We start from the raw sequence: 26,049 nt of genomic DNA, 5'->3' as shown, positions 1-26,049 counted from the left end.
ACATAGGGAAACATTATTTTATATATACTTTTATATTCAAAAATAACTCCAGGTAAAATATTTAACAATTCTATGAGAGCTACTATGTGACAGAATTTGAATTAGCCACCGAAATTACAAAGATAAAAATATTATTGACATGAATGATTTTCTCATCTGAAAGCATAGAGATGAAAAAACAGTAGCATATTTTTCAAATACTGGTAAAAAGAAAACTGTAAAGCATGAAATTTACCTTTATTGAAAATATTCATCAATAATTAAAAGGAAATCTTGATGATGGAAACAAAAATGATAATGCCAAATGATATTTCAGACAATGAAATGTAAAAGTAAGGAAGGCAAGGAAATATAAATGAAACCAAAGTTTTCACATTTATTTGAGGTGATAAAATACCCACAGGAACTAATAGGAAAAATATATAATGATATACTCTCAAAAACACTTCAAGTACATCAAGACAGAATCCTAAAAATTATCCACATAACCCCCAAAAAGCAAGCAATTAAAGAAAACAAAAGCATGAGAAATGTAAGCAAATAGAAAACAAATAAAAAATCAGAAAATACCATAATCATATCAAAACTACCTTACATGTAAACAGTCCATTTATAAAACATTCATGAAATGACAAAATTTAGAAGTGGAGTGCAGGTTTTCAGAGTTTAGGGCAGGAAAGGGGCTATGGTATAAGACAAGTATGTATGCTTTAAAGGGGATATTTGAAAGAAAATAACAGATATGTTACTGTAATGCCTGAGTAAATGGAATATTTATTATTCTATTCTTTAAAATATATTCTATTTTTAAAATATATTTTATGACTAAAGGCAAAAATAATAAGGCTTTATGGTATTTCTATAAAAAATGTTGATATGTTGGTAAGAAATGATAGGATACAGATAAAATGAATGATGAAATACGAGACCTACATTTAAACATATCAACAACTAAAGATGTTAACATAAAATGATATTGTTTAAAATATTCAAACAATACAAACTCAGTTTAGGAGATAAACACTGGATGAAACAATTACAGGGTAAAATTCAAAAAGGCAGGGTTAAACTCAAGCATATTGACAATTACATTAAATGTAGTTTGCCTAAATATACCAATGAAAAGTAAGCTTCTGTGAGATGGGGACAGAGAAAAATCTAACTATATTCTATCAAAAAAGCAATGAGATATGGAAATATAAAAGTAAAACCCTCACTGGTAAAAATACATAGTTAAAATATTCTAATGTAATGATGGTATATAAATCATGCATCTTTAGTATGAAGGATTAAAAGACAATACAATTGACAATAAGAATAGCTACACTAATTTATTAATGCTTACTATATAATATAAAAAGACATAAATTGTGACATCAAAAACATAAAACGAAATTCAGAGTTCAGTGTAGCTCTTTTATGTGACCAAAATTCAGTTGATATCAGCTAAAATAGTTTTATATAACTGTATCTTAGGAAAGCTTCACAGTAGCCACAAAGCAAAGTTCCATGATACCACAAGTCAAAAAATCAGTGATACACACACACAAAGAATCAAAGCATCACTATTGAAAATAACAAATATGAAGGAAGGAAGAAAAAAAGATCTTTCTTTAAAAGTGAAAAAATTTTTAAATGAGATTATTTAATTATTGAAGGTAGATGAATTAAACACTGCCACCAAAGACACAGACAGGCTGAATGGATTTAAAACAAGACCTAATTATATGTTTTCCATGACAGATTCATTTCACCTTTAAGGACATATGTGCATGGAGAGTAAATGAAGGTAAAAAGATGTTCCCTGCAAATAAAAATCAAAAGAAAGCCATGAATAGCTAAATTTAAATCAGACAAAACAGACTTTACGTCAAACATTGTAAAATAAGACAAAATTACTATATAATGATAAAGGGATCAAATTAAAACAACTAAGGTAGGTCTAACATTAGAGAAGCTAAATACATAAAACAGATAGTTTATTAGAAAGGACAGAAAGATTAGAATACAATGAGAACAAAATTTAATACCCCATTTTCAACAATGAAGAGATGATTCAGACAGATACTACTCTTCAGAACAAATGAACATGATAGGCAAAAACGGATCATTCCATCCATTAGCAGCTGATTTGTTCTTTTCAAACTGATAAGAAACATTCCATAAGCTAGGTTACACCTTAGGTCACAAAACAAATTTTAACAAACTTAACAAGACTAAATTCAAACCAAGTATCTTTCTGACCACAATGTTACAAAACTGTAAATAAAGGAGGAAATTTAGAAATTTTAAAAATGTTAGAAATTAACAGGTCAAAGACGAAAAATAAATAAGAGACCTAAAAATAACTTGAAATTATCCCAAAACTTGTGGGATAAAATAAACCAGTTCTAAGAGGGGAGCTTAGAGAAACAAATGGATCCATCAAAAAGAAAAAGATCTTAAATATACACACTCAGATTACATTTTAAGAACTAAAAAATGGAGAACAAACTAAACCCTAAGTCAGTAAAAGAAAGAAAAAAATAAAACTCAGATTAGAAATAAAATGGAGCAAGAAAAACAAAAGATCAGTGACACTAGGAGATGAAATGTAAGTAAAATTGACAAATCTATTTCCGGGAGAACATGGCGGACAAATAACAGCAGCCACAGAGGCTCTCTGAGATTACCAGTTTAGAATCCAGGAGCAGTGCCATGTGAGGAGTCCTACGTGAGGGGAGAGGTACTCTGCCGACCCAGGAATGAACTAAGCTGAGAGAAACCAACTGGAAATGCAATCCTGATGCTATAACAGGAACAGATAAAATCTCAGTGCGGAAGCTGGATCCCGCAAGCCGCGATTTGAATTTTCTGCTGCCTATACTGTGTCCCAATCGGCACAGCAGGGAGAGAGACATGCGAAAGCTCTGAGAGCTGGAATCGGCGAACCAAATGGCATTGCGAGAGGGACTGGCAGGGAACCCTGCATCGACCGGCTGTGAGTGAGAGAAATGGGGACCCTTTCATAGACTAGGAGGCTCCAACAGAGGACATTCTGGGAAGGAGCAGACTAGCCAGAACAGGGCCCTGCAGTGACTTTAGTCACATATTCCCCTCTCAAGCGGGAGTGGTGGGGAGCCCTTGGCCTGGTGATGCAGCGGACTAAGATCCAGTAGGCTAGCCCAAAACAGGTCCCTGTGCTTGGCGGTACACCCTAGAAGTGAAGAATTCAGTAGGTTAACTTCGAGGGGCGGGCCCACCATAGGCTGCCCAGGTCTGTGTCTCCCTAGTACACTGCAGTGGGCGGGAACACCTAGCCAGTGGATTCAAACAAACTGTAACAGACAAAGAAAAAAAAAAAAAAAAACTGGGCCTCCTACATACACTTGTAAGGAAGGAATAAAAAGTATGTGAAAAGGGAGCAACAAGAAAGGGTCCTCAGTCCCCAATCCTGAGACCACTGATGCAGGAAAGGTAAATGCAAAAGAGAATGAAGACAGAAAACATGCAATATCAAACACGGCACCTACAGACATAAAACGGTACTTCCGGAGCCTCATAGACGAGTTCAAAAATGAAGTACTTAATGAAATAAAGCAAGAAATAAGTAGAATAGTTAGAGAAATGCTAAGCACCACCCAAGAAAAAACAGATGGTGGAATGGAAGAACAGAAAAAAAGGGGAGAATTGTTTGATGGAGAAAATAGAGAAAACATAGAATACGTGAAACAGGTTCAAAGAGATTACCAGGAAACTAAAAAACTCTACTGAAAGCTGGCATAACAGTTTGAAAGAAACTAAGGATAGACTATCAGAACTGGAGGACAAATTTATAAGGTGGGAGCATGAAATGAAAAACTTCTTAAAAATAACAAGAAAACAAACAGCAATAATACAAAGACTAGAAGATGATAAGAGGATCTATAACTCAAGAATTAAGAACATAAAAGAAGAAGTAGAGACTCAAACAAATGAACTACAAAAGCTATTCATAGAAATAATCCAGGAGAATTTCCCTAATTTAGCAAAAGGTAAAGATACTGAGATGTATGAGGCATACAGGACACCAGCCACCTACAACCCAAACAGAGCTACACCCAGGCAAATAATAATCAAAATTCCAGAAATCCAATATAAGAACAGAATATTAAAAGCCGTCAAAGACAAGAAACAGATCACTTACAAGGGAACACCCATCAGAATTACAGCAGACTTCTCAGCACAAACATCAAATCACGAAGAGTGTGGGGGGAAATAATTCAAGCTTTGAAAGACAATAACCTCCAGCCAAGATTGATATATCCTGCACAACTGTCCCTAGAAATTGATGGAAAAACAAGGTGCTTCCAGGATAAAGAGGAACTAGGGGAATTTGCAACCACCAATTCAACTCTACAGAGATTACTGCAGGATATTCTAAAAATGAAAAATACCAAGATTCCAGAAACAGTGGCAGAGCAGCCACAATGAATGGAGCAGAAAGAGAAATGAAGAATGACAAACTGACAACTAATGACAGAAAAAGAGCTCAACAGAAATGAGGCAGAAAAGATTGGATGATAGGATTAGCTATTTTGGAGAAAACGATGTCATAATAGGTAATGCTGATTTAGTATCATCTTGTTTTGAAGCCCCATCAAGCTTTTGTTCTTCTGTCTCCATAGGTCTTAACATATTGTATCTTATTGGATTTTATTATATGTGATAGTATAAACAAAAACTTTTATAGACAAGGAGATTATACAGAAACCATTATTCACTTTCTGTTAGTTGATTCTAAATACCCTGCAATGCTATCATTCTCTTGAATGGTTTTACATTGTTTTGATATATTTGATGCTACAGTATATGAAGTTATACTCAAAGATTTCAAGGAAAGAGACAATACGGTAACTACTCGTATGTCAGGATTATCTTGTGGTGAAACACTATTTTGCTTAAATGGTTATGTTTTGATCTGCACTGTTTTGTTGTTATGCCCTCTTTTATCTCAATCTCCATTTTATTATTTACTTTTTTATTTTTATCCTTTTAATTAAGGGAAAAATAAAAAATAGCAGGATATATTATAGTAATCCACTTTGATTTCCTATTAACTTGATTTGAAACTCTGTATTGCTCTCACCATCTTGTTTTGACTGATTTTCCTCTATTCTGTTATGCTTGATAGTACCAAGCTTGAAAGTATAGGCAACAACTATGAAACAATAAGATTCATTGTGATGCCCATTCTGGTTGACCATTATCTTCTTTTGAAGTCCTCTAATGTCTCCAATGTTTTGGTTTTATTGGTCATATTCTTTACTGTTTTGTTCAATTTTATTATAACTGATGATATAGGCAATTCTTTTTAAGATAACAAGAGGCATTATGGTAACCATTGTTGATCACCTTGTATTTTGTTTTTACATTATGTATTATGTCCATTCTTTTGATTTGACTGACTCTGTCCTGGTATGTCACATTTGGTTTTACTTTCTTCAAAAAAAAAAAAAAAGTAATAAGAACTGTGGGAGTAATAAAACCCAAAATGTGTAACTGTCATTGTACAAAAGAAAGGAAAAGAAAGTTCTCTAAAAGATATAACTGCATATACATTTAAATGTATAAGATAGATAACTATTACTGAATTTTATTGGATCATTGAACAAAACTGTTTGTAGTCTCACTGTTTGAAAGTCCCCTCTATATGCTTTAATTTTGTAACTTCAACAACTATTTCTAAGATGACAATAAGTAATTAACTAGTGATTTCCTACTGTTTATTTTTTCTGAAAGTCTGTATAACTTGTACCCTTTTTCTGTTTTTTTTTCTTTTTTCTCCTTAAACAAAATTTAAAAAAAATAATACACTGACAAATCTGTAGCCAGAACTAGGACAAAATACAACTCAAATAAAACCTGATATGAAATAGGAGACATTACAACTGACACCACAGAAAAGCAAAGGATCTTGAGTGTATTATGAACAATTATTGTCAACCAATTCAATAACCTAGAAGAAATGAATAAATTACCCAAGAAATAACAGCAAGAATCATATACAATCTATTAAGACTAAATTGTGAAAAAAGAGAAAATCTGAACTGACTGATAATTAGCAATGAGATTAAATTAGTCAGCAAAATCCAACAAATGCTATCTTTCCTCCAATGTATACTTTTGACCTCTGTAAAAGATCAAACAGCTGAATGGAGTGTCTGTGGATGTTTCTGTATCCTCTGTTCTGTTCCAGTGATCCACATAGCTGTTTTTGTTCCAGTACTATGCTGTTTTTATTATTATTGCTTTGCAGCATAGATAGAAGTCAGGTATTTTAATGCCTTCTGCTTTGCTCCTGTTACCGAAAAATTATTTTCTGGTTTCATATGAATTTTAGGACTGTTTTCTCTAGACCTGTAAAGTATGTTTTTAGTAACTTGATAGGGACAACATCGAATCTGTATAACAGTTTTGGTAGTATGGCCCTTTAATGATATTTTTCTGCCTATCTCGAGCAGAAGACATCTTTCTACTTTCTGATATACTCTTCAATCTCCTTTTTCAGAGTACTATAATTTTCTTTGTAGGATTCTTTCAATTCCTTGATTAGGTTAATTCTTAGGTATTTCATTTTTCTTAAAGTTACTATGAATGATACTGTTTTCATAATTTTCTTCTCAAGTTCATTACTGGTATACAAAAATGATAACCACTTTTGTGTGTTGACATGTCCTGCTACATTTCTCAGGAAAGACAGCCTGTTCAGCAAGTGGGGCTGGGAACACTGGATAACTGCTTCTAGAAGATTGAAACTGAACCCACACCTCTCCCTGAGTACTAAATTAAAATCAAAATGGATCAAAGGTCTAAACAGAAACACTGAATCCACTACCATATAAAAGAAATAAAACACTCGAAGCCATAGGTATATGAAAAGAATTGCAATTGCCCAAGAAATAACAGCAAGAATCAACAGGTGTGATTACATCAAGTTGAAAAGCTTCTGTACTGCAAAGTAATCACTTATTAAAGTGAACAGACAACCTATAGAATGGGAAAAAAATTTGTTACCACTCCTCAGAAAGAGGAGTATTATCTAAAATATAAAGAACTCAAAAAGTTAGGCTACCTAAAATAGAAGAACCAGTCAATGAATGGACAAGAGAAATGAAAAACACTTCATGAGGGAAGAAATACACATGGCAAGCAACTGTTTGAAATACTGAAAAATGTTCAACGTCTCTAGTCATGAAAGACATACAAATTGAAACAACACTAAGATTCTATCTTACTCCACAAAGAATGGCAATCAACAAAAAATCAAAATATTACAGACACTGGTGAGACTATGGTGAAAAAAGGAAGCTTCATACATTCTTAGTGGGAACATATGATAATTATGAAAATCAGTATGAAAATTTCTCAAAAAACTAAAATTAGAAAATCCAGATTACCCTATTATCCTTCTTCTAGTATCCTCCCCAAACAGCCTAGGATACTATGGTATGCCACTACACACATACCAATATTTATAGCGGCACAATTCATAATTAAATCCTAGAAGCAGCCTGTATATCCATTAATGGACAAATATAAAGAAAATGTGATATTTGTACATAATAGAATACTATTCATTTACAAAGAAGGACACTTTTGAGACCATCTGTAGAAAAATAGACGCATCTGGAAAGTATAATATGAAGTGAAATAAAACAGACAACAGGTTTAAATGTCATGTGGTATCTCTCATTTGAGTAAGGCAAAGTACAAACAAAGAGTTCAATAGAGAATGAACAGAAGGTGAAAAGAGAATAGAGCTATTGAAAATGGGAAGGGGTACAAAAGACAAAGGAGAGGAGTGCAGGGAGTGGAAGGGGAAATAAGCAGAATAAAGATAAGCCATGTACAGGAACCTAACAATCACAATGAATATAAACACTATGTGCTATGAGCATGACCTAAGATTAATAATATCAATAAGAATGAAAATAGGAAAAGGGGAATTAGAGGAGGAGAGAGAGAGTGGGTAAGGGTATGGAAGCGGATTTTTTTTTAAAAAAAGCTGTATTGTGTACCCACTTTCTGACGTGATCATAAAATGCATGTACTGCACACATATTCTAATTAGAAAAAGAAAATGGAAAGCTGTTTTACAAAATCTGTTTTAAAAAGCAAAAGAAAGAAAGAAAAGAGCAAGAAACAGATGACTTCTTTCTTGGTAAATGCTTCCAAATATTTGAAGAAGTAAGGCCAATCCCTGTAAAAAAAAAAGTGAAGAAAAGGAACACTTCTGAATTTATGTGGCCAGGATTAACCTGATGCTAAAGTCACATAAGGTCACTACCAAAAAAAATAATAATAATAAGATCAATATCCCTAACAAATATAGAGGCAAAAGTCCTCAACAAAATACTAGCAAATCAAATCCAACACTACATAAAAGAATCACTCATACTAACGTGAGATTTACCCCAAAGATGTAATGGTAGTGTGCCATACCCAAGTCAATACCATCACAACAAAATGAAAGATCAAAAAATGATCATCTTAATACAATCATTCAATACAATTAAACATCCTTTTGTGATGAAAGTGTTCAACAAATCACAGAAAGAATAAATGTACCTTAACAAAACAAACACCATATGTGACAAGCACCACAGATAACACAACACCCAAGGATGAAAAGCTAAGCTTTATTTTTATTTTAAAAAGTAAAACAGAAGAAAGGTTAGAAATGATACAGAATTTCAAAAAAAACTAAGAAATTAACACTAATTAATATCTTGCATATTGTTATTTTAGAAGTAGTTGCTCAGGTTACAAGATCTAGGCATGAAAAAATTGAAACAACCAAACAATCAAAGCACAAACTGTTCTTCTGTATGATAGCTATATCACTAATCTCTGTTAATTAATCTAAAAGAAAAGCGAAAAGCTTTTTAAGATAAAGAACAAGACAAGGATACTCATTCTCATGACTTTTATTCAATATAGTAACAGAATTCTAATTAGAATTAGGCAAGGAAAAAAACAAAAATAGACAACCCAGTTTGAAAAGGAAGAAGTTGGCTCTGTTTGCAGATGACATGATCCTGTATAGAGAAAACCTAAAGACTCTACTTGCTCCTGCCTCAAAAAAACTGTAGGAAATAAGTTCAGTAAAATTATATGGTACAAAATAAACACACAAATACCAACAGTTTTTCTGTACTCTAATAACAAACTACCTGAGGAAAAAAATCTAGAAAATAATTTCATTTACAGTAACAAAAAAGGAATAAATTTAAACAAAGAGGTAGAAGATATACATATACTACAAAACACTAATGAAAGAAACTAAAGAAATGATAGCAGCACAATTTGTAATAGCCAGATCTTAGAACCATCTAAATGCCCATCAACAAAGGAATAGATAAAAAACATGAGGTTTTTTTTTTATATATAATGGAGTACTACTGATCTAAAAAGGATAAACTCAAGGCCTTTATAGGCAAATAGGTGCAACTTGCAATCATACTCTTAAGTGAAATAAGTCAGATTCCCATGTGTAAACACTATATTGTCTCCCTAGTGTAAGAAACTTAAAGAGTAAATAAGATCCAAATGGTACAACAGATATTGTAAAAAAAAAAAAAAGGAAAGAAAAAGGAAAAAAATTAAATGTGTGCGTGTGTGTGTGTGTGTGTGTATACACACAAGATAGTTAAGCGTAGTACTAATTCTATTAGTTCAAGGAAAGGAACAGTGGATACTCCTATTGTCTGAACAATTTTGCATGCCTATATCTGGTAAGCTGAGCAACTCTTCTCAGGATAATATGCAATATAAGAACCACTGTTAAGTTTCTATCATTTTATCTTGAAATCCTATATTGCTATCACTTTGTAGTTTGTTGTTGTTGTTTCTTTGTTTTTTTGTTTTTTCTGTTTTTTTTCTTTAAAATAAAAGAAACTGAATAAATGCATATAATTGGAAAATTGCACTCATAAATTTGAAAAATAGTACCGCTATTTTGCCCAAAGAAATCTACAGCTTCAATGCAATCCCTATTAAAATCCTGATATTTTTCACAGAAAAGAAAAAAATTATATAGAACCACAAAAGGCTCCAAATAGCTGAAGCATTTGTGTCTTGTTTTGTTTTGGTACTAGGGATCAAACTCACAACTGCACACTTGCAAGGTGCTTATGTCACTGAGCTATATCCCCAGCCCTTAAGCTAAAGCATTCTTAAGTAAAAGGAACAATACCAGAGGTACCATGAACCTTTTGATTGCAAAACTGACTACAAAACTACAGTAGGCAATACAGTACAAAACTGATATGATATTAAATAGAGCAATGGAAAAGAATACAGAGCCCAAGGATACAACCATCCATTTATGGTCAGTTCATTTTCAAACAAAAGCCAAGAGCATGGCTTTTAAGGAAAAGACAGTCCTTTCAACAAGTGATTCTGGGAAAACTGCATATTCACAAGCCGAATGAAAGCAAATCTTCAGGTCATACCATAAAAGTCAAATCAAAATACATGAAATGCTTAATACTATAGCCTGAAATGGTAAAACTACTAGAAAACAAAGAGAAAGCTCTGTATCACTGGCTGGGCGATGATTTGCAGATACGCCCCAAAAAACAAGAATAGATAAACAGGATTACATCAAGCTAGAAAATTTCTTTATAGTAAGGAAACAAACAACAAAAGGAGAGAAACCTACAGAATAAAAGAACATATTGGCAATCCATACAACTAGAGATCAATAGGTAAAATACATAAAGAATTCAACTCAAAAGCAATAAAACAGTCTGTTAACTGAAGTAAGACACAGACAAAGATTGAGTGTTTTGTCTCCTATGTGGACAATCAAAATAGTTGCTCTGCATATAGTAAGGCTGGGAAGGGTTGAGAGAAAGTGAGACTAGAAGGAGGTTGCATAATAGGGACCAAACCACAGTTCGATGGATATAATAAGTCTCTGGCTAGCAGCAGAGCTCAGTGGTGTATGCATGAGGTCCTGGGTTCAACCAGGTGAAAGAGAAGAGAGGGGAGCAAAGGAGGGATAAGAAAGAGAAGACATTCCATAAAAGAAGACATACAAATCGCCAACAGCTGCATGAAAAAATGTTCAATACTGATAACCATCAGAAAAATACAAGTTAAAAACCACAATAAGACACCATACTTGTTAGGATGGCAAGTATCGACAGAAAGAAAGAAAGAAAGAAAGAAAGAAAGAAAGAAAGTTAGTTAACACATGTTGATGGGAAACAATGGTGAGAATATAAAATTACCATAACCTGTATTTAAAAAAAAAAATAGTGCAGAGCTACAGTGCTTAAACTTAAAATGAAGCTATCAATGACAGCAATCCCATTACTCAGTGAATATATCCAAAGAACATTAAAATCAGTATGCTACCGAGATATCTGCATAGTCGTGTTTATTTACAGCATTATTCGCGATAGCCACGATACAGAATAAATCTAAGTGTCCATCAACTGATAAATTAAAAAATGAGTATATACACAATGAAATACAGATGCTCCTGGGCTTTCATATAGATAAACTCATCATAAATTTAAAAAACAACTATAAGTTTAAAGTGCATTTATTAGGCTAGGGAGATAGCTCAGCTGCATAACAACTGCCTGGCAAGCTCAAGGTCCTGAGTTTGATTCCCAGTACCAAAATATAAATAAATAAATAAATAAATAAATAAATAAATAAATAATGCATTTATTAAGCCTCATCTGCTGAACACTGTAGATTACACAGTACATTGTAGCACAACAGCCATTCACTCTAGCTAACTAGGAGCTGCGCCCATTGCTGGAATCAAAGTTCAAAACAATGAATGCCTGTCATTTTCTTCCCCTAATAAATAGGAAAATTACAAGCTGAACCTCATAATTCAGACCCTATCTGTGCTGTTAGGTCTTTAAAAAGTAAAAATTTTAAAAAATTTTTAAAAACTCATTTGCAACAAGAGGGATAAAACTAATGAACCTTCCTACCAATTACAGAAAATAAATATGTAGTCAAAATCTTTCTCACAAAGAAAGTTGCCCAACAAGATAGTTTCACTGATCAGCTCTATCAAAACTTTAAGAAAAGAATAATGTCAGCTATGTAGAAATGATAATCAACAAAAGCCAAGTAGTGTCTTTGTCTTGTTCTGTCAATATCTGGAAGCCTGCCCTGCTCTCCCCAGAAAACCTCAATGTGTGAATAAGAAACCTTCATACTCTCTCATATATATTTACGACATCACTCTCAACAACCAGATCGCATTTAAGCAAGGGTGGAAGTCTATTCTGCTTCTATAAAATGACCACAATAAGCCAGGCGTGGTGGTTCATGCCTGTAATCCCAGCACTCGGGAAGCTGAGGCAGGAGGATCATTGCGAGTTCGAGACCAGCCTGGGCAACAAAGTGAGCTCAAGGCCAGCCTGAACTGCATAGAGAGACCCTGTCTCAAAAAGACAAAAAAAAAAAAAATGACCACAATATATCAATATATCAGATCACAATAACCTTTATCGAACTAACAACAGTTCTGACTACCTAATGATAAAAGGATGAACATTTCAGAAAAGTAACATGGTTTAAAAATACGATTGGTTTTACTGTTTTTTTCTATAAAATAAAATTTTAAAAAATACATAAAGGAAAAATTGAGTTAGAAGAAACACCAGAAAATCAACATAATCATGGAAAATTTCATGTATCTTTCTTAACAACTGACAGAACAAGCAGTCAAAATATCAGTAAGGATCTAATGGATTTAAACAACAAAGCAATTAACTAAACTTAATAAACAAGCATACAATGACACTTTGGACAAAGGTCCATACTCTTAAAAAGTTAAAGATCTATCTTCCTTCTGACTCAGTATTAAGCAGGAGAAACAAAAACATGTCAGGAAGTACATTTGTACAAGAATATTCATAGCAACATTATTCGTATTAGCTCAAAATGGTAAACAGTCCAGACGTCCATTGGTAAAAGAATAAAGAAACTGTAACATATTGGAATTAACAATATAAGCGTGAAAAACCTAATCAACGTACCATGCATAAATCTCAACGCATCATGGTGGTTGAGAGAACACATTTACAAAAGGATGCATAATCCACTGTTAATGTGAAATTATAAAAGCAATGAGAAAAAAAGTCAAGATTTGGACAGAGCCATGAGAAAACATTTTCAGGTAGCAGCATATATTCTACGTCTTCATAGGAATTTGGGTTTCACAGATGAACATTATTTATCAAAACTCACTGGTACTGTAAGACTTATGCATTTCATTGCAAACAATTTCTATATTTAAAAGTGAGAATAAAACTCCAGTTATTAATCGGTACACTATGATATTTAGAGGTCAAAGGTACTGATGTTTGCAACTTTCCTTAAAATGCACAGAAAACATAGAATAATAGACATGGACATATATTTTTAAAAAGCAAAATAAAAATAAGGAAAAGGTTAATCACAGAATATAAGAATTTTGCATAATTATTTGAATTTTTATGAACTTTCAAAATAGAAAGATCCTATCTCAAAAAGACAAAAAAAAAAAAAAAAAAAAAAAAACGACCACAATATATCTACAGACTACAGAATGTATTCTCTTATCACAAAACAATAAACCTAAAATCAAAAACAATCAAAAATAAAAAATCCTTAGCTGGGCATGGTGGCACACACCTATAATCTCAGCACTCAGGAGTGTGATGAGCATCACTATGAGCTCAAGTCCAACCTGAGCTACATAGTGACTTCAAGGCCAGCCTAAACTACACAGTAAGACCCTGTCTCAAAAAAAACAAGAGCAAAAACAAATTAAAAATCCTCTGACTGACATTTTTAAACTACACTTCCCAGAGTGAACTATGGGATTTGAAAAACAAATTACTGTGTAACTCAAAATTCTTTGAACTAAATACCAATTAACATATAACAAAGTATGCAGAATATAATTATAGCCATATTTACTTTTTATGACAACTTTCAATACATATATTTAAGAAACATTAAAAAGCAGAAAACCTAAAAAGACAATAAAGTGCCAACATAAAGCATGAAAGATATCACAGCAAATCAAAATATATTAAAAGGTAGATATAATAAACATTAAGAATTAATATAGTATACTAGAGAGGCTAAGGCAAAAGGATTTCTGTGAGTTTGAGGCCAGCTAGGGTCACAAAATAAATCCAAGGCCTGAACTCAAAGTGAGATTCTGTCTCAAAAAAATTTAGTACCTTGAGAAATATTAAGATTTATACTGTTCAACAAGAAATGAGACCCAAGGTACCCAACTTAGAAATATAAAGAGGGACATGACTATACAGTATTTTTAAATTAACTAAGAAAAATTATGAAGTATTTTAGTTAGAACACTGCAAATTTATATAAATTATGAAAGCCAGAAAATCCTCAAATATGACGAGAATTCTTTGTTTTCCTAAATTATCACATATTTTGAAGTCATGATTTTTAAAACCTTGCCACAAAGAAATCTCCAGACACAAACAGCTTCACCAACATCTATTAAACATTTTTGGAAAAAGCAATGTGAACATAATGGTTTTCATAAAACAGAAAAAAAAAGAATTATATTTATGTTATCTATAATATCGAGATTATTTCTAGAAAAGTTCATGGTTTTATGCCCAATCTGAAGACTTGCAACTGAGATTTTTTAATTAACAATTTTACTATGAGGAAGTACCTAGTCAGTATGAAATTTCAAATCATCTTATAAGGTTTTTTTAAAGTTTTTTTTAAATCAGGGTCTAAATGAGATATGCATATTATTTTTCCTTGGAAATTTCTCAAATGTCGTAGTCTATAGGTTGTATTCTTCCCCTTTTATTGCCAATGTCTTATTTTTCAATATATTTGTCAGTTCCCATAATAAAGGCAAAGAATTGGTGATATAAATGATTGCTTATAAAGAATCCTATCTATATCCTAGATAACAAAATTTAGAATAAAAAAATAAGGTATATCCATTTTCCTACAAATGACTCAAGTTCATCTTTCATTACAGCAGAGTAGTACTCCATTATGTATAAATACCACATTTTCTTTCTCCACTTAACTGCTGATGGACATATAAGTCACTTCCAAGATTTAGATATTATGAATCCTACTGCTATAAACTTGGACATGTAAGCATTGCAGTAATATGATGTCTTTAACTCTTTGGGGAAGATATCTTTAAAAAATGGATGTATTTTGAGACCACAGTGGTAAATGAAATCAATCAGATACACAAGATTAAATATCACATGGTTTCTCTTATATGAGAAATCCAAAATATAAACAAAAAGTAAAGCAAAAGACAGATAATAGGAAGTAGAGAGATAGATGTTTTTCAGATGGGAAGAGGATCAAAAGTGGAAAGAAGGGCAAGGGGCGAGGAGGGATATGTGTTATATACATGTACCAACTCCCCATGAAGAATGTAATCATTATGTACTGCAAACACATACTAACAAAAAAACGAAAAATAAATATTAATCAAAACTACAAAAGCTAAAATTACTTTAATGATCTATCAAAATTTCACTGAGATTCCAACATTAATTTCACAAGTAACAAGACAGAGCACACCTTGATTTATAGTATTTATTTAAAAATGAGACAAATAAGGTGTTTTGTTATCTATTAGTCAACAGAATAAGAGTGCTACAAAATACAAATTTAGGTTTCATTAATAGTGCGAATAAAACATTATGTCTAGAGCAAGGTCACCAACTCACATTTAAAAATGTGTTCTGTTATGTTAGATTTGGAAAGTTCATTAAAAAGTTTTTCTTGAAAGAATGGTAAAAATGACAAAGGATCAGCTAAGATAGTTTACATCTTAAATAGAGATATAGATACAGATAAAGATGACACAGATACAAACTTTTTTTCTACAATTCTGGGGACTGAGAACCTGAACCTCCTGTATGTTACATAAGCATGTTACCACTGAGCTACAAAACAATTTTATGTTTACATAATTTTGATTTGTCATTAACAGATGAGCAATTGGTGACTGGTGATATGAAGTATGTATCTCACATCCTTTGTCTGCAAAAGTGTAAAAACAGCATGCACATGTTTCCATGGTCACTCTGAGGACTAAACGTGGTAATATATGTAGTGTTTACATTACCTAGCACAGATTAAATGACAAATGTTAGCTACATTATGATAATGATTAAAAAATATTCTCTAATGTTAAGCATCCAAAGGATATGTTAACGTAAAGCATACGAAGGATGTAAAATGGAAACTTTGTCCTGTGCGTGTTGCAGGAACCAAGGATGCCTGACTAAATAATAGAAGGCAAGTAAAAAATAAGATATTTCCAAATACTTACAGGGTCAATCTATACAGAGTGACAGAACTGCACAAGAAAGTTCTACATGCTCATGAAAAACCAAGAAGTATAATCTAAAGGATGTCAATATTTCTCCTAAATATAAATCAATTTTTAAAATATATACATAGAATAGCTGTCTTTAACACACTGATATCTCCATCAATGAAATAACATAAAACAGCAGTAGAAAGATTAGAATTTTCTGAATCCTAAATGTACTGAAATCTTTTAATATAGTCAATAGATATTTTCATATATATATATATATATATATATATATATATATATATCACTTATAAAGTTTATAATCATATGGTAAAATTTTAATTACCAAACCTAAAATCTTTTTGTAATACTTTCTAAAATATTTATCAAATATAAAAAATGTACACAATTTTAACTCATAGAGTTAAATTTTATCTCATTTTTTCTCAATTTTGTCTCAAAGAAATTTATTAGAATGATACTTTATGTGCTATAGTGAAAGTGTTAAACTGTTTGAATTTGCCTAATTAGTGCTGAAAAGTTACTCTGTAAATGAAACTCCACCATACATGTTAAGCCTAATTTCAAGACACAATAAAATTCTGCATTTATGAACTATTACTTAATTTTAAATTGAAAATTTACATTAAAAATTCCTAATTCTTATCACCTGTCTCAGTTATTTTTTTCTCTCACTGCTGAGAAAAAATATCTGACAACCAAAATAAGAGAAGAAAAGGTTTATTTATCTTGTAATTTTTGGACTCAGCAGGCTCCAAGGCAGGGTGGCATGGCTAAGGGGCAAGCATTCACAGTAGCTGCAAGCTACAAGAGCAAAAGGGCAAAAGGGAGCAAAGCATGCCTCCTTCCCTCCCTATGTTGTATGTCAGCTACCTGCTCCTGGATAGGTGTAGCACTCACACTACCAGTCCCAGTGCTAGACAACAAACCAATCACAATCATCTCCAGGACTTCATGAGGCTTGGGGGGAGGGGGGACATCTAAACATAAACCATAGCACCACTTTATCTATTTGTATTATAGATTTGTATTTTCAGATACTAGTTTGTTTAACATCAATGCCCAATTTATAATTGCAATTCACATTAGAATTTTGAAAAATACAGTATGTGATGTTAAGAGCTGAAAAAGTGACAAACTGTTACTATATTTCACAAAGAAAAATAACTTTCTAAATGCAATTATTATGTTAGTCAAAATAAAATATTTAAATATAATGATCTTTAAACCACAAGAAAAAAGTTAACATAAAGTTACATTAACAATAGCTTTTCAAATACACCTCCTAAATTCTAAAGGCATTAAAAATTCTAAAGCAAAACTTAATATTATATTTACCTTGAGACTCACAATAAGATTCTTAGAAAGTTTATGAGGTACTGCTAACCTGCAGTGAAATATATTTCCCTCAGGACTAACACAGGAGAGCTTTACTGTCCAAGTTAGTAAAACTATTCACATAACTCCCCACTGAATTTTATAGCTTCTCTAGTAGCCATAATTCTAAGTACAGGAAAAAAGGACAAACTAATGTTTCCTTTACTGCCACAGTAAGTTCACAGAAATTCATGTAATAGGTAAATATATATTCTATTTAACCAAATAAAGAAAACTGTACATGTACTTCTAATTTATTGTTTGCAAATAACTTTAAAGGTATAAATTGCAAGAACAGTCAAGTAACTCAGGTTCACTCAAGTTCACCAATTGTTAACATTTTATTCTATTTATTTTACCATTAATTTCCCCTCCTACCCTGCCTTCTTCATCCCTGCCACACATACAATTGTATGCACCATTCCCATTTACTTTTAAATACCTGGGGGTATATTTCTTAAAAATGAGCACTTTCTTTCTACATAATCATATTAATTATCCATTTCAAGAATTTTAACAATAAATGAAATGCTTTCACATACATACATAATTGTTTTAAGAAATGTGCCAACAATAGCCTTCATAGAATCTTTTTTGTGCAGTGTAAAGTCAGAGATCACCAGTTGTCATCAACCACATAGTGCACCCATATTTCAACACCCATATTTCTTTAGCCTCCTTTAATCTGTAACAATTTTTCAACTTTTAAAAAGATACTAACATTTTTTAAAAAATAAAGCCGTCCTATTGTTTTAAATAGAATATTCTCCATTTGACATTTGGCTGGTATTACATTACATCTTGATGAGATTCAGGTCACTTATTTCCAGGTGGAATGCTAACAGCCATGATTCAGCAACCTATGAATTGTAAGCCAAATCTAGTCTGCCTCTTGTATTTGTTGTGCTTTGGAAAAAAATAAAAAGGTAAAGGAGGGAGGAGAAAAACTTATTCTCAACAGCAATGTAAAAGTTTCCTTTTCTCTACATCCTTCTCAATACTTGCTATCCCTTGTCTTTTTATAAAAGTCATTGTACTAGGTATAATATAATAGCTCATTGTGACTTTGTCATTTCCCTCACTAACCTGGACATCATTTTCTATATTTGTTGGACATTTGTATCTCTTCTTTTGAGAAATGTCTATTGAGGTCCTTTGTTCACTTTTTAATCAAGTAATTTTTTTTTAGTTCCTCTTGCATTTTAAATAGCAACCATTTTATCATAATTATGGCAAGTACTTCTCCCATCCTGTGTTCATTGTTTCCACATAACCATATTTATTCTTTTAGATATCATCTACATCTGGCTTTCAACCATCATGACAGATTGGGTACACAAAACATTGATTTTATAATCCACAAAGCCTAAAGTGCTTACAAATAAATAAACTTACAGTTTTAAGATCCTGCTCTGACATTTCTTTTTTTTTTTTTTTTTTTTTTTTTTTTTTTTTTGGCTTTTTCATTTTTATCGGTACCAGGGATCAAACTCACGACCGCCTGCTTGCAAGGCAGGTACTTATGCTGCTGAGCTAAATTGCCACAAGGTGCTCTACTACTGTTTCTGCTAACTTTAATTACCCCAACAAGGTGATTAACACGATTTCCAACTATGCAGTTATGATTTCCTCTGTACTTTACAATCTATAGGGTAGAAAATTCAATGCCATGCACATCCTATCGAAAAACAGTTCCCCAACTCAACATTCATTAACAGTTCTTTCAAAGGTCAATTTTTACTATCACTGTTGCAAAATGCTTTTGCCAATTAGTAGGCTACGTGGGAAAAAAAAACAGGTTTTTTTCTCTCTGTTTATGCCTTTTCTCAGTGTTAAACTAGTGGATTCCTGTTTCTTCAACAGTTTATCATAGTTTATGAATTATTTTGAAACTCAAGTTGTCACAGATTTTATCACTGGGGGCTCCTACAGGCTAACTCCTCTTGCCTTTAGATTGACCCATTATTTTCTTCATCAGATCCTAAAGACACAGCAGGTTCATCTTTAACCGAAGTCAGCTTTAAAATCAGCAAATTCTCCAAAGTCTTGCTGCCTTTTCATGATAAATACTAGAAACCACATCTGAGAATACAGCTTCTCTCTGTGCTTACTATTACTGGGGTGCTTACAGCTGTTAGAGCCTTTCAGAAGAATCTATATATACATCTATATCTATGTATCTATTTATGTAACAACAAATTTATACTCCAAATTTTGATCCATTCAGGGAAGAATTAGTCTTTGTCTTCTCCATTTTATATGTGTATCTCTCATCTACCCACACTGAAAACCTTGATTCTCAATATCAACATTCTCCTTTTTTAGAGAAAAATCAATAAAAACAATGATACAAAACAAGATAGCAGGAGAGTTACAATGGTTAATACATTGCCTATTATCTTCAAACTAGGTGCACAGGTAAACCTTTTGGTTTGGTTTGGTTTGGTTTGGTTTGGTTTGGTTTGGTTTGGTTTGGTTTGATGTGGTGTGGTTTGGTGTGGTTTGGTTTGGTTTGGTTTGTTTTGGTTTGAGACAGGGTCTCATTATGAAGTTCAGGCTGCTCTTGAACTCACTTTGTAGCTCAGGCTGGCATCAATCTCATAGCTGTCCTCCTGTCTCAGCCTCCTGAGTGCAGTGATTAAAGGCTTGTGCCATCACATCTGGTCTTTTTCCTCATTCTTCAATGGACCAATATATCTAAAATAACTTCAGAATCACTTCACCAAAATTTTCAAAAGGCAAATCTGAAAGATTTGTTTGTAATTCCTCACATCCATGGGGGGGGTATATATTTAAATATTATATTCAAAAATCCTTACCTTTTCTCTCCCTTCAGCATGATTATACCAATACACATATGAAACACTCGGGTTCATTCATGGCAGTCATTGTAAAACCTTTCTTTCTAGTTCAATATTTAAAATATGCAAATTATTGATATGCTTCTAAGATACATTTCTAAAATTCAAAAGTATTTTTAAGAAGTGTAAATGCAGAAAAATACACTTCATTTCCTACCTTTTCTATGCTAGTCTCCACCATCTTCTGATTTACCCTTCTTGTATTCCTTTTCCTTATATAAGTAAGCATAAGTATATTTGTATTACCCTTACACAAAAACTAGCATTTTACACATGCTATTCTGCACTGGAGATAGTGGGCATCTTTTTAAAAAATTTTTTATCTTAATAGAAATATTTGTATCCCTATTAAATATAACATGCTAGCTTTGATGTTGAAATACACATTTTTGTTGTATTCAAAGAATAATCATCCTATTTTCTCAAAAGTTCTGATTTTGAAATGGAATTTTTAACACCAATAAAGAATATCTGATTGTTTTTTCCTTCCATCTACCTTAGGAGGATAGTTATCACTATAATTGGATTCCTAGTTCTAGATCCCACTTACTTATGGTTTGTTTCTTAATGTGCATTGGCATGTTTTATTTAAAAATGTTGTGTTAATAGGAAAAGGTTTTATTTTTAATCATACAATTCTATGGTTTTCCATTTCTTGGTTAACTATATCAAGAGGTAATAGTATAGTTTCTTTCTAAAATATATTAGAACTTTTCTTTCTACTTTTATTCTCTAAATTAATTTATATGGCTTTGGGATGGATTAGAGGTTTGCTAAATACACTGTGCTATCAGCTAGACCTGGTGGTGTTTCTATTTTTCTTCAAAAATCTCTTTATATAATAAAATGTTCTATTTCTATTGGTTTCAATTTTGAAACAATTGTTTTAAGAAATGATCCTCTGCTAAATTTTTAAATGTATTTGCATAAGTGTGCAAATTGGTTATTTTTAAAAAACAAATCCTACCAATGCTATTCCCCGTCTTTTTCAGTTCTTATTTTTTTCATTTCTCTAAACCTCTATTATTTCATTTCTCATAAACCTCTATTTTGTTTTTCAAAAATACAGAATCAAATGTATTAAACTAATCTACTGTCAATTATATTCTGCAATAAAGCCTTGTTTTTGGTTCTTTTAATATTTTTTCTACATTTTCTCAGTTGGGAATATGGTGGGTTAATAGACAAGTTCTATTCAAAATTTAGGTGTTTTTCATGCTTTTATTTTTTGGAAAGTACTAACAGTTTCTTTGAATCTAAGTATATTATCATTTTCTGTTAGTTTTTCATATACGCTTGAAAGAACATTACCATCAGACACCATACATATTTTAATACAAATTTTGTTGACTTTATCTTCTTTTACTTTGTGTTCTGTCATGTATTGACAGTAATTTTTGATTATTTTATGCTAACAATGATGCTATTTCTCTATCACCTATAATTTGTTTTATGTAAGTGGTTGTTAGCTAAATATTGTAAAAGCCTTTTTTACTATGTACTTTTATCGTGAAATATGGTTTTAAACACTATAAGGTATGCTTTCCTCACATAATGTTCAGGTGACCTGAATTCTTTCTCTGGTATCAGGACCACCTCTCTTGCTATCTTATTATTATCATTTTCTAATAAATCTTTCTTCCTTTATTTTTAATCCTTCTGAATGATTTAGATACTTCCTATGTACAGTGCAGACTTTGGTTGTGCTTTACTCATAAATCTGAAATATTTTAATAAGCAAGCTAATCTAATTTACATTCACTCATATTGCAGATCTCAACCTTGTCATGTAGTTATATTTTATCACTGCTGTGTACAATATGATGTATTTTTGAGGGTTTTTTTTCAGCTACTTTTTTTGTTGCTTACAATTTATGTCTTCATTGTAGTAGTCTGTATTATACCTTTCATAGTACACTTAATTCCCTTCATTCTTACGTTATTTATCTGATGTGTCAGTGTAAAACAAAAGTAATCACCATTTACCATAGTTCAAAGATTCCTTTACATTATCATATCAGAAATAATTTACAGAAAAAAAGGAATAAATGAAAACCTATTGTGCAGTCCAATTCAAAAATGGAGATTCAAGATGAATACACACTTCTCAGATAAAAAAACACAAATGGCAAATAAATACATGAAAAAATGTTCAACGTCATTGGTCATTTGAGCAATGCAAATAAAAACAGCACCAAGATTTCACCTCACCCCAGAAAAAATGGTTATTATCAATAAATCAAGCAATAACAAACACTGGAGGGGCTGTGGGGAAAAAGGAACTCTTCTCTACTGTTCGTAAGAGTGCAGACTGATGCAACCACTGTTGAAATCACTGTGGAGATTCCTTAAAAAACTAGAGTAGAGGTCCCATTTGACCTAGCTATCCCACTTCTGGCATTTTCCCAGAAGAACTCAAAATACCATACCACAGTTATTTATGTGTACCTATGTTTACAGCAGCACAATTTGTTATAGCCAAATCTTGGAAACAACCCAAATGCCCATCAACAGAGGAATGGATCAAAAAGATGTAGTATTTTTACTTAATGGAGTGCTTCTCAGCTATAAAGAAGGATAAACCTGAGGCTTTTACAGGTAAATAGAAGCAACTGGTCCATGCTCATAAGTGAAATAAACCAGACCCACATGTGTAAATATCATATTGCCTCTCTAATGCAAGAAACTGAAAAAGTGCATAAGATCCAAAATCTACAATACAGATTGTGAAACAGAAAGACATAGCTAAAAGTAAAGAATAATTGGGATGAGTGAACAGATAAAAGAAGGAAGGAAAAAGGACTATACACACACACAGAGAGAAGATAGCTAAGATAATTATACTACTGACTTCTCTTAGTTCGTTAAAAAAAGTTTGTACTTACATTTTTTGATCAATTATGCTTGCCTATATCTTGTAGTCTGAGCATCTTTTAAGATAACAATATACAATATATTAGCCATTGTCAATTTCCTATTATTTTGTTTTTGAAATTCTACAACCTTGTTTTGTTTTTTCTCTTTAAAAGAAAACTATTTTGCATAAATTATAGTAACAATTCAAATGTAGCAAACTTCTTTACACAAAATAACTGTAGTAGCAAAAATATGATAAAAGACACTGTTTACTCTCGAGTCTTTGAGTTTGGAAAAATTTATTTAGGGTATCATATTTTGAAGATTCATAGACTGACATTTAGCTTAATAATGATCAATTTCACTATCATTAAAATTCATAGCTATTAAATGTTTTTGTATTTATCTGATTTTTCTAATAATCATGAAAGATTTTCCTCAACTTTTTCCTCGTACACTTTTGGACAGAAAATGAAAATTTCTAACTTCTCAACTGTGTACAACAAAAGCCAAAAGCAGGCTATAATACTGTTTCCTTCAATCTTATGCCTTCTTTAAATGTGAGAAATACTTTGGGTACTGCCATAAGAAAATTAATGAATGACAATTTATTTTTCTATGACATAATAGTTCTAAGAAATCTCTGTTTTCTGTGTAATTAAATTTTGCCCACATAACTTGCAATGACTGATGATGATGAAATAGCCCAATCCTTCAAAGTACAGGAAAAATAGTAATATTAAGATCCCATACTGAGATATTAGCAGAACAATCAGGAATATATACACATAGCATTCAGTTTTTACAACTGCACATGTATCGTCGTGTGTTGCTGTTAGAATGTCTAATGCCATCTGGAATCTCAACAGCCATTCAAGATATTAGATGACAAATTAATGTCATGTCAGATTATCCTTTTCCTCCTTATGGGAAGCTATTACTAGATTCTTGTGGTAGAAATATTAACTATAGTTAATATTATTAACTATATTCATACTTATCCTGTGAATTATATTATCAGGGCCATGTATGCTTAATTTTTCTTCGGCTTTGTCTCCTCCAGAGTTAAAGCTGCACAGCCACTCAAAATGAAACTGCCGGGAGAAAAAAAATGGCGGCTTGCTAGGGGATCGGGCGGAGAGTCTCTCCGGAGAAATCATATTAGAAGCTAGAATATGACAACATGGAGAGGGCCAGACAAATGGATAATGCACCAAGACAGTGCAGCTGGAGGATTTAAAGTTGTGCTGAGACTGTGAAGGCTGATAACGGGAGGCTGCAAATCTCGCGCCTTTAAATCAACAAACTGACCCGTGGACCCAACAGGAAAAGCTGTGTTGGCTTTTGGTGACTGCTAGAAACTGAGACCTGGGACCCGGAGAAGCAGCCAGGACTGCCCCGCTGCACCAGAGGAGATCGTGAAAGGCTCTGGAGCTCCGAAGCCAAATGCTGTGCAGATTTCTGACCGTTCCGCACTGTGCCGGGAGCGCACTCTGTGCAGATTTCTGCCGTTCTGCGCTGTGCCAGGAGCATAGGAAAGGTGGGCGGCGTGGTGTGCGGTGGACCCGGGAGAAGGACCTGCACCAAACCCTGGTGAGTACTGGGGACCCCGCAGCTGCTGGGGTTGGCCAGAGAACATCTTGGAACTGGGCAGTGCCCACCACCACGGGGACATCAATAACACAGAGAGTCTGGCGGCAGACATCTTAGAGTTGGGCAGAATCTACAGCTCGGTGACATCATCGAGTCGCCCTGTAGGGAGGGCTAGTGGAAGACATCTTGAAATTGGGCAGAGCCTGAGTACATGCTGGCTTCAGCGTCATACAGAGAACTAGTGGGAGACATCTTGGATTTGGGCAGATCTGCTGTTCTGGTGCTCTTGTCACAGAGAGGTCTGGAAGAGAACAGCTGGGATTTGGGCAAAACCCTGTGCCATAGTGACATTAGTCAGCTGCTTCTGGTACAAAGAGAACTGGCAGGAGCTACTGGGGCTAAACCAAGCCTCTGCTTGGGGCCCAATAAGCAGATACAAAATAGTCACAACTCAGTGACATCCAGAAAGTACAGCCTAATTTACAGATTGACTGGCACAGAGGCTGGAGACTACCCTGTACCGTCCCTGCATCCCAGCCTACCCCAGATAACAGCAAATTGGGGAGGACAGCAAAAACTCAAGTCAGCATGCTTCTGAAAGGCCCTAAGCAATTCAGAGAAGGCCAGAGACCCCCAGGACACTCCAGTCTGAAAGAAGCCAGAAGCATGACAAGAGATAAAAATTTAAAATAAAAATCTCCAGCTGCCCAACATGAGAAAATAAGCCCAGGAGAAGTAAACACTGAAGAGAACAAGCACAGTAACCATCCATTGCTTGACACAGCATCAGCTGAAATTAAAAGATACCTTCATGATCTCATAGATGAATTTAAAGCTGTACTCCTGATCCAAGTGAGGCAAGATATAAAGAGATTAATTAAAGAAATGACAAGCCCCGCCCAAGAGAACACAGATGGAAGAACTGAAGAAATCAGAAAAGAAAGAGAAACTTCTGAAGAAGAATTTAAACATAACTTAGAATACATGAAACAGATCCAAAGAGAATAC

At 33.0% G+C, this 26,049-nt stretch overlaps 1 protein-coding gene across 10 annotated transcripts in view; it reads right to left on the bottom strand.

Annotated features, from left to right (window-relative positions):
* Atrnl1 (attractin like 1) overlaps positions 1–26,049 on the bottom strand; it is an 833,524-nt gene that overhangs the window by 718,052 nt on the left and 89,423 nt on the right. The window lies entirely within an intron of this gene.

Source organism: Cavia porcellus, unplaced genomic scaffold (assembly GCF_034190915.1).
Source record: "Cavia porcellus strain 051 isolate PalLab524CR breed Dunkin Hartley unplaced genomic scaffold, mCavPor4.1 scaffold_2, whole genome shotgun sequence".
Classification (NCBI taxonomy): Eukaryota; Metazoa; Chordata; class Mammalia; order Rodentia; family Caviidae; genus Cavia; species Cavia porcellus.
This window is presented reverse-complemented; position numbering and strand designations above follow the sequence as displayed.